Here is a 7,945-nt window from a genome sequence, read left to right as displayed (position 1 = left end):
ACACTTTTGTTACAATTACATTGATTACAACTTTCAAAACACCAAAAATTGGGACTGTTTTACATGTAAACTAAACACAAAAGATGAATAGAAAAGAATCTTTGGTAGCATTTAAGAGTCTTAGCATTCCTTGGGAGAGATCACTGAGTCCTAGAAAAAAGATAACACCAAGTTAGATGTTCTTGATCGTATAACCAATGCAACTTGCAACAGGTGCTTGAAATGACTAGAAATAAATAACTTTGAAATAACTAGAAATAAAAAGTCTAGCATCTTTGAAGACTTTAATCAAACAGTTGACGTGCTGTGATTATCAACTAATTTCTGCTCCATTTAGATCAATTCAACCATACATAATTTATCAAAATTGAGACCAAATATCATACTAAGCAGCATAACAACAATCAAAACAATTTCAACAACCATATAACAAGAAAAAAAAAATCTGATTTCATAATATATTTATCCAACAAAATTTGATTTCACAAGCCTTATTTTTTATTATTTTTTTTAAATCAGAAACAAGAGGTGCAAGCCTTTCTTTTGTTTTTAGTGCATTAGAGAGTTTTTCCAGCAAGATTAATCCTCAATTTCATGTTTGAAGTGAAAAAAAAACGATTACAAACCTGTTCGTTTGGTGGTCGTCGGGACGCCTGCGATCGGAGAGGAGGCGACGATCGAAGAAGAGGGCGGCGATCGGAGTGGAGGGCGGCCTTGGCTGGTGCTGATCGGAGGTGATCGATGGTAGACGAGCGGTGCTAGATCGAAGATGGAGGCGGAAAAAAAATGAACGCGTTTTTTTTTTTATAAGGTTAAAACACTTGGCAGACTTTAGAAGTGGTTGGCCCATGTCTGTGTGGTGAAGACCTCACACAGACCTTTTTATGTCTGCGGACTTCAGAAAACCAAATGCACTGCAAACCTTTATGTCTGCGCGTGGTCTGCGCCGCGCAGACAGAAGAGATCACGCAGATCTGCGGAGAAAAAACAAACACCCTCTAACAGATCCAAGAATATTAAGAGATGGCTAACATTTTAAAATTCTCGAGCTTGAGTATTCGTCAAAAAAAAAAAAAAAAAAAAAGTGGTGATAGCGGTTATTGACTTATTATTAGACCCTAAAAATGATCAATTTAGTAAATAATTTTAATAAAAAAAACTAAAAATACTGAAAATCTCTGTAACCAATGTTATTGTAGTATTGTTAATTTAGCGAGCCTCCATCTTCAAACTCAAACTTTCAAACAAAAACTCTTTTCCGAAAAACTCCATGTTCAAACTCAAACTTCAGAGATTGTTTACTGTTAATCCATCTATTGAAGGTCCAAAGTTTTGCTCTGTTGCTTCTGCCTTACAATTTCTAGATGATGGTGGCCAAACAAACCATCAAATTCATGAGCATAACACCTCAATTCTCAGTACCCAAATTCAAGAAACACCATCTATGGACCCGAAATTCTACGTATCCGCCCTAATGAACTGTAAACATTTACAACAGATTAAATCCATTCACGCCCAATTGTCTGTTAATGGCCTACTCAGTGACCTTCTTTTAATTAACAAACTTTTGTATATGTACGTACGCTACAATGCTCTGGACGATGCCTATAGTCTGTTTGATAAAATGCCTGAAAGAAACCCGGCTTCTTGGAGTGTTATGATCGGAGGATTCGCTAAGGCTGGTAATTATACCAATTGCTTTGAGACGTTTAGGGAGTATATCAAGTCTGGGGAACATCTTGATGTTTACACCCTGCCTTCTGTAATAAGAGTTTGTCGGGATAGAAAAGATCTCAAAATGGGTAGATTGGTTCATCACATCGCGCATAAGTTCGGATTGCATAAGAACACTTTCGTTTGTGTAGCACTTGTTGACATGTACGCAAAATGTGGGATCATAGACGACGCTCAGAAGTTGTTCGATATAATGCCACAGAGAGACCTTACAACATGGACTGTCATGATCGGTGCGTGTGCTGCTAGCGGAAACGCCAACGAGTCTTTGGTTTTATTTGATCAGATGCGAGAATCCGGCTTAGTGCCAGATAAGGTCTCCATGGTGACAATCGTCAATGCTTGTGCAAAATTAGGCGCCATGCATAAAGCTAAACTCATCCATGACCTTATACGAACACAATACCGGTCACCTGACGTGATTCTAGGAACCGCAATGATAGACATGTATGCAAAATGTGGAAGCATAGATACTGCACGCCAGGTGTTCGATGAAATGCCACAAAGAAACGTTATAACATGGAGCACAATGATTTCAGCTTATGGGTATCACGGGCAAGGTCAAAAAGCACTCGAATTGTTCCCCATCATGTGCAAAAACAAAATCACACCAAACAAAATCACCTTTCTTTCACTTCTATATGCTTGTAGTCACTCCGGTTTAGTCAAAGATGGTCTTCAAATCTTCTCACAGATGCAAGAAGAATACTTCATAAAACCAGACGTGAAGCACTACACATGCATGGTTGACCTTTTAGGCCGTGCAGGAAGACTTAATGAAGCATTCACCATGATCAAGAACATGAAAGTTGAAAAAGATGAAGGTTTATGGTCTGCATTTCTTGCAGCTTGTCGTGTTTATAATCAAGTTGAAATGGCACAAAAAGCAGCCGAATCACTTCTTGAAATCAATCCCCACAATCCAAGCCATTACATCATGCTTTCAAACATATACGCAAAAGCATTCAAATGGGATGACGTGGCAAAAATCCGTGTTCAAATGAATGGAAAAAACGTAAAAAAGACACCCGGTTTGACATGGGTCGAGGCACATAACACGTTTTATAAATTTAGTAGTGGTGATCGTACTCATTGTGAATCAAACGCTATATATGAGAAACTTGAGGGGTTGATTGGGAAATTAGAAGTTAATGGGTATGTTCCGGATACGGATTTTGTGTTGCATGATGTTAGTGAGGAGGTTAAATTGGGAAATTTGTTTGCACATAGTGAGAAACTTGCGATTGCATACGGGCTTATGAGTGTACCCGAGGGAAATCCGATTCGTGTCACGAAAAATCTTAGGGTTTGTGGTGATTGTCACACGTTTATTAAGGTTGTATCGCGTGTTGAAGGGAGGGAGATAATTGTCCGTGATGCAAAGCGGTTTCATCATGTTAGGGAAGGTGTTTGTTCGTGTGGTGACTATTGGTAAAGAATGTTGGTTCTGGTTGTTGATGATGAGAGTATTTATGTATTTTTTACATATGAGAGATTTAAAGCGAATCCTATTCCAACTTTTTTGGTTGGGACAAAGATTTACAATCACTCTGTGTACACAGTTTTTGTCCCATTGACATCACTCTATGTCGGTTTTTGTCAAATACACATGTCAAACGCACTACTTGTTTAGGGTTAAATGAAAGAAATATCAATGAATTATCATTGATTTATTTACATTAGCATCTTACTTTTGTTTATTCCTAATCACCGGGTAGAACTTCTAAAGTCTTGTTTTCCAAAAGAAAAACACTTTGGAAAACCATGCCAAATTATATTGCGATTAATACGAAGTAGTTTTAAGTTTTTAGCTGCTATAATTCGAAAAATATTGAAAACACAATGTTATAAATGAATCGAGTAATGATGTTTTAATAGATAGATATGGAGATATGATGCTAAAATACACAAATGTATAAAAGTCTATAAATATGTATTGACGTTTGACCTATATGTGGGTGTTAAATCTCTTGTTATCCTATTTGGACCCACAACCGATCCGGAACCGATTTGGATGAATACTGGATTTTAAGGATTGGTTCGACCGGGCATTCCCGATTCAAGGATATAGCGTTAGGAAGTGCTTTATAATTGGATTTGCAAAACCAACTTGAAAACCTCAATTCAAAACAGGTTTGGATCCGGATATTTTGATTTGGGTAAAAGAAAATAAACCATAATTTCTAAGAAATTAAATTGATTCCTACATTTTATACCTACAAATATTACTACCCACTAACATTATTACAAGTGTCATCATTCCATATTTTTTTAACTATCTCATTAAGAGTATATTAGAAATATACCAAATCAAATTAAATTGAATGTTGGATGATGACACGTGTTATAATGTTAGTGGGTAGGAATATTTGTAGACATAAAAAATAGGAGGCAATTTAATTTCTCACAATTTCCCCATTCTAGTTGTCATAACCTACGTGCAAGTTTCTATAAAAATTATAAAATCTACTTTTTTATGTTAGTGGTGCAATAATATTGTCATAGAGAAAAAAACTCCAATCAATGGAAGTATGCGTTTGTTTGAACGGTTATTTAGATGTTGTGAAGCGGAAACAAATATATATTTACACTTGAAAGTGAAATTGAAAAAAGTTAAGAAGAAATACACAACAACAAGAAGAAAAAGAAGAAGAAACATGACAGATATTAATTAATGAGAAAAGACCAATACAACAACGGCCTAAACAATGATGAACAATAAATCTAAATGAAATAAGCGAAGACAATATCAACGACGACCTAAACAACGTCACAAATATAGTATTTTCCCTTTTTGTAATTGTTGTCATATTTTTTACTTTTATTTTTATTTATAATAAAATATATTACAAATATATATTTGATTGTAGTTAAATAATTATTGTAAATTCTAATTTTGTATTAGTTTAAAAAGTATCACAAAATAGTATCAGTACCGTTCATGTTCTATAAAAAGGCCTTTGAAGAGGTCCAAACTATTCTAGCCTATAAACATATAGTTTGAGCCCAATAACAATACGCCCAACAGCCCAAGCCTAATAACAAAACATCAAAGTTTAAACTTTAAAGAAAATCATTTTTGCCAAAATGTGATGTTAATTTGACACATATTATTTTCTGATATTTTTTGATTTTTTTTTGATTTGTTATTTTTTGAATTTTTTTATTTTTTTAAATTTAAAATCCAAATTTTAGTAAAGTTTATATATGTAAGGTATTATATTAAATATCGAAATAAATGTTCTTGTTTCTTTTCTTCTTGTTTCAAATCTCCTAGAATATATATTAAATTAATTACTTTATTTATTATATCATTTGTATTTATGTAAAATTATTGCTTTAAAAATTGCATAATGCTTATAATTTTATATTAAACTTTTATTATTAATAAACCAGTGACGGGTCTTACACTTAGTCTTATTAGTATGCAGGTTGAAGACGGTGAATAAAACAAAAAACAACAAAAATGGTTGTTTTTATATCTATTTCATAATTTATAATAGGTGAATTTTATGAATATATTTAAAAAGGACAATTACAATTTACAAGTATTACTCTGAGTTCAGGGGCGGAACATGAGTACGAAACTAAAGGGTGCCCGATGAAAACTTCAAACAAACATAAATAAAATTTCTTATTGGATCAATTATCATTAACTCGAAGACAATGATTTAGGGATGTTTTTCATCCAAAACAATTTACAATGGCTTAGGAAGACTTATATGTCAATTAAGTAATTTCCTCAACAATAGATTGTTTTCATGTTAATATGTATAACATAATAAAATTAACTAACAATTAACATAAAAAATAAAATAACAAATAACAAATAGATTTCTTTATAATACAACAAATTATGGGTTAACAAATATATTTTTAATTCTAATAATAGTATACAAGTGAATGTTTTTTTTGTTTAATTGTTTTGTAGCCTTTTAGAATTGCAACCTTAGATTCATCTTAAATAATTAAAAGTTAAAATGTGTTTGACAAATAACAAATAGATTTCTTTATAATACAACAAGTTATGTGTTAACAAATACTATTTTTAATTCTAATAATAGTATACAAGTGAATGTTTTTTTTTTAATTGTTTTGTAGCCTTTTAGAATTGCAACCTTAGATTCATCTTAAATAATTAAAAGTTAAAATGTATTTGGCAAATAACAGATAATTAACAACGATATATAAGCAAAATAAAATTAATTAAAAACAAATAAAATAAGGCTAGTAATCTTAGCTTCTCTTTCCAGTAAAGTCACAAGCAAAATGGAGGTAATTTTTTGACATTTAATCTCAACAGTACTTTACAGAAGAGAAAGATTACTCTCTTTCACGATTGCATCTATATAGCATTGGTTTTAGAAACAAATTAAAAGATGGATTATTTCATGTCCATCGCACCAGTCAAAGAAAAAGCTAACAAAACCTTTTTTCTTCCTTATTTTCTCTGCGTCAAACAGAAGCAAAAGAAGAAAATAGAGATGACGAAGAGGACCGTTGAGGATTGATGAGACTTCAAGAAGAACTGGTTTACTGGGGTGGTCCGGTGGTGAGCTGCCGCGCGGTGATATGTCGATATCTTTTTAGGGATTTTGTAATTTTTTTTAAAGATTAAGTTATTATGTTTCGAAATAGATATCTAGATTGGTTTTTTGGTTATATATATATATATATATATATATATATATATATATATATATATATATATATATATATATATATATATATATATATATAAAAGTTCAATTGAGAAAATAAAAAAGGTTGAGAATGAGGGAATCGTTCTCAGCCACTCATTTATTTTTGCCGCAAAAGCCTTTGTTGTACCAGCGGAAATGGATAAAGAATACACATGTGTTTCCAACAAAACATGTTTCCTTAAACTATGCTAATCATTACCTTAATATATACAAAACATAGTTTTTTTTTTTTTTTTTTAATTTTTAAGAAGCTATTTATATCGAAAAATGATTTTAAATATACCAAAATTCATGATTTTTTATTCTCTACAAATAGACATCCATATTGATATACTTTTAAGATAAAATAATTTTTTTTTTATATTTTCAGCTATCGTTATTCATAAGTGAATAAAAATGCATCAGATTTTTGCTAAAGTACATTCGTTATTCACTTATGAATAAAAATATATAATTAATTTTTTTTACAGTTTAAGTATCATCTATACTACTTATTCATATATGAATAACAAATTAACTGTAACAAAAATCTGATAAATGTTTTATTCATATATGAATATAAAATATGACGACAACTAATACACGTTTTATTCATATATAAATATAATATATGATGAAAGATGATGTAAAAAATATATTTTAAGTAAGAAAACTTTATTACGTGTCATATTCATATATGAACGATACTTAAACTATAAAAAAAATTACGCATACGTTTTATTCATAAGTGAATAACGAATATACTGTAATAAAAATCTGATAGATTTTTTTATTCACTTATGAATAACGAGAGCTGAAACTCTAAAAAAAATAAATTTTTTATTTTATCTTAAAAGTATATCAATATGGATGTCTATTTATAGAGAATAAAAAATTATGAATTTTGATATATTTAAAATAATTTTTCGATAATAATGGCTTTCTAAAAATAAAAAAACGAAAAAATAATGTTTTTGTGTATATTAATGTAATGATTAGCATAGTTTAAGGAAACATGTTTGGTTAGAAAACACATGTTTATCCGTTATCTATTTCTGACGGTACGCCTAAGTGTTTTGCGGCAAAATAAATGTGTGGCTGAGAATGATTCCCCCATTCTCAATCTTTTTTTTTCTCAATTGAACTCTCATATATATATATATATATATATATATATATATATATATATATATATATATATATATATATATATATATATATATATATATATATATATATATATATAAGTTCATTTGAGAAAATAAAAAAGGTTGAAAATGGGGGAATCATTCTCAGCCAACAAAACATGTTTCCTTAAATTATGCTAATCATTACCTTAATATATACAAAATCATAGTTTTTTTTCGTTTTTTTAATTTTTAAGAAGCTATTTTTATCGAAAAATGATTTTAAATATACCAAAATTCATGATTTTTTATTCTCTACAAATAGACATCCATATTGATATACTTTTAAGAAAAAATAAAAAATTTATTTATATATATATATATATATATATATATATATAT

General features: G+C 30.2%; 1 pseudogene; it reads left to right on the top strand.

Moving 5' to 3' along the window:
- Window positions 1-1,208: 1,208 nt before the first annotated feature.
- On the top strand, window positions 1,209-3,413 carry LOC145128713 (pentatricopeptide repeat-containing protein At3g12770 pseudogene; annotated as a pseudogene).
- Window positions 3,414-7,945: the final 4,532 nt, after the last annotated feature.

Source organism: Lactuca virosa, chromosome 8, assembly GCF_052849685.1.
Source record: "Lactuca virosa cultivar CGN04683 chromosome 8, Lactuca_virosa_CGN04683_v6, whole genome shotgun sequence".
Classification (NCBI taxonomy): domain Eukaryota; kingdom Viridiplantae; phylum Streptophyta; class Magnoliopsida; order Asterales; family Asteraceae; genus Lactuca; species Lactuca virosa.
The sequence above is the reverse complement of the archived record's forward strand: the minus strand, read 5'-3'. Positions and strand labels throughout refer to the sequence as shown.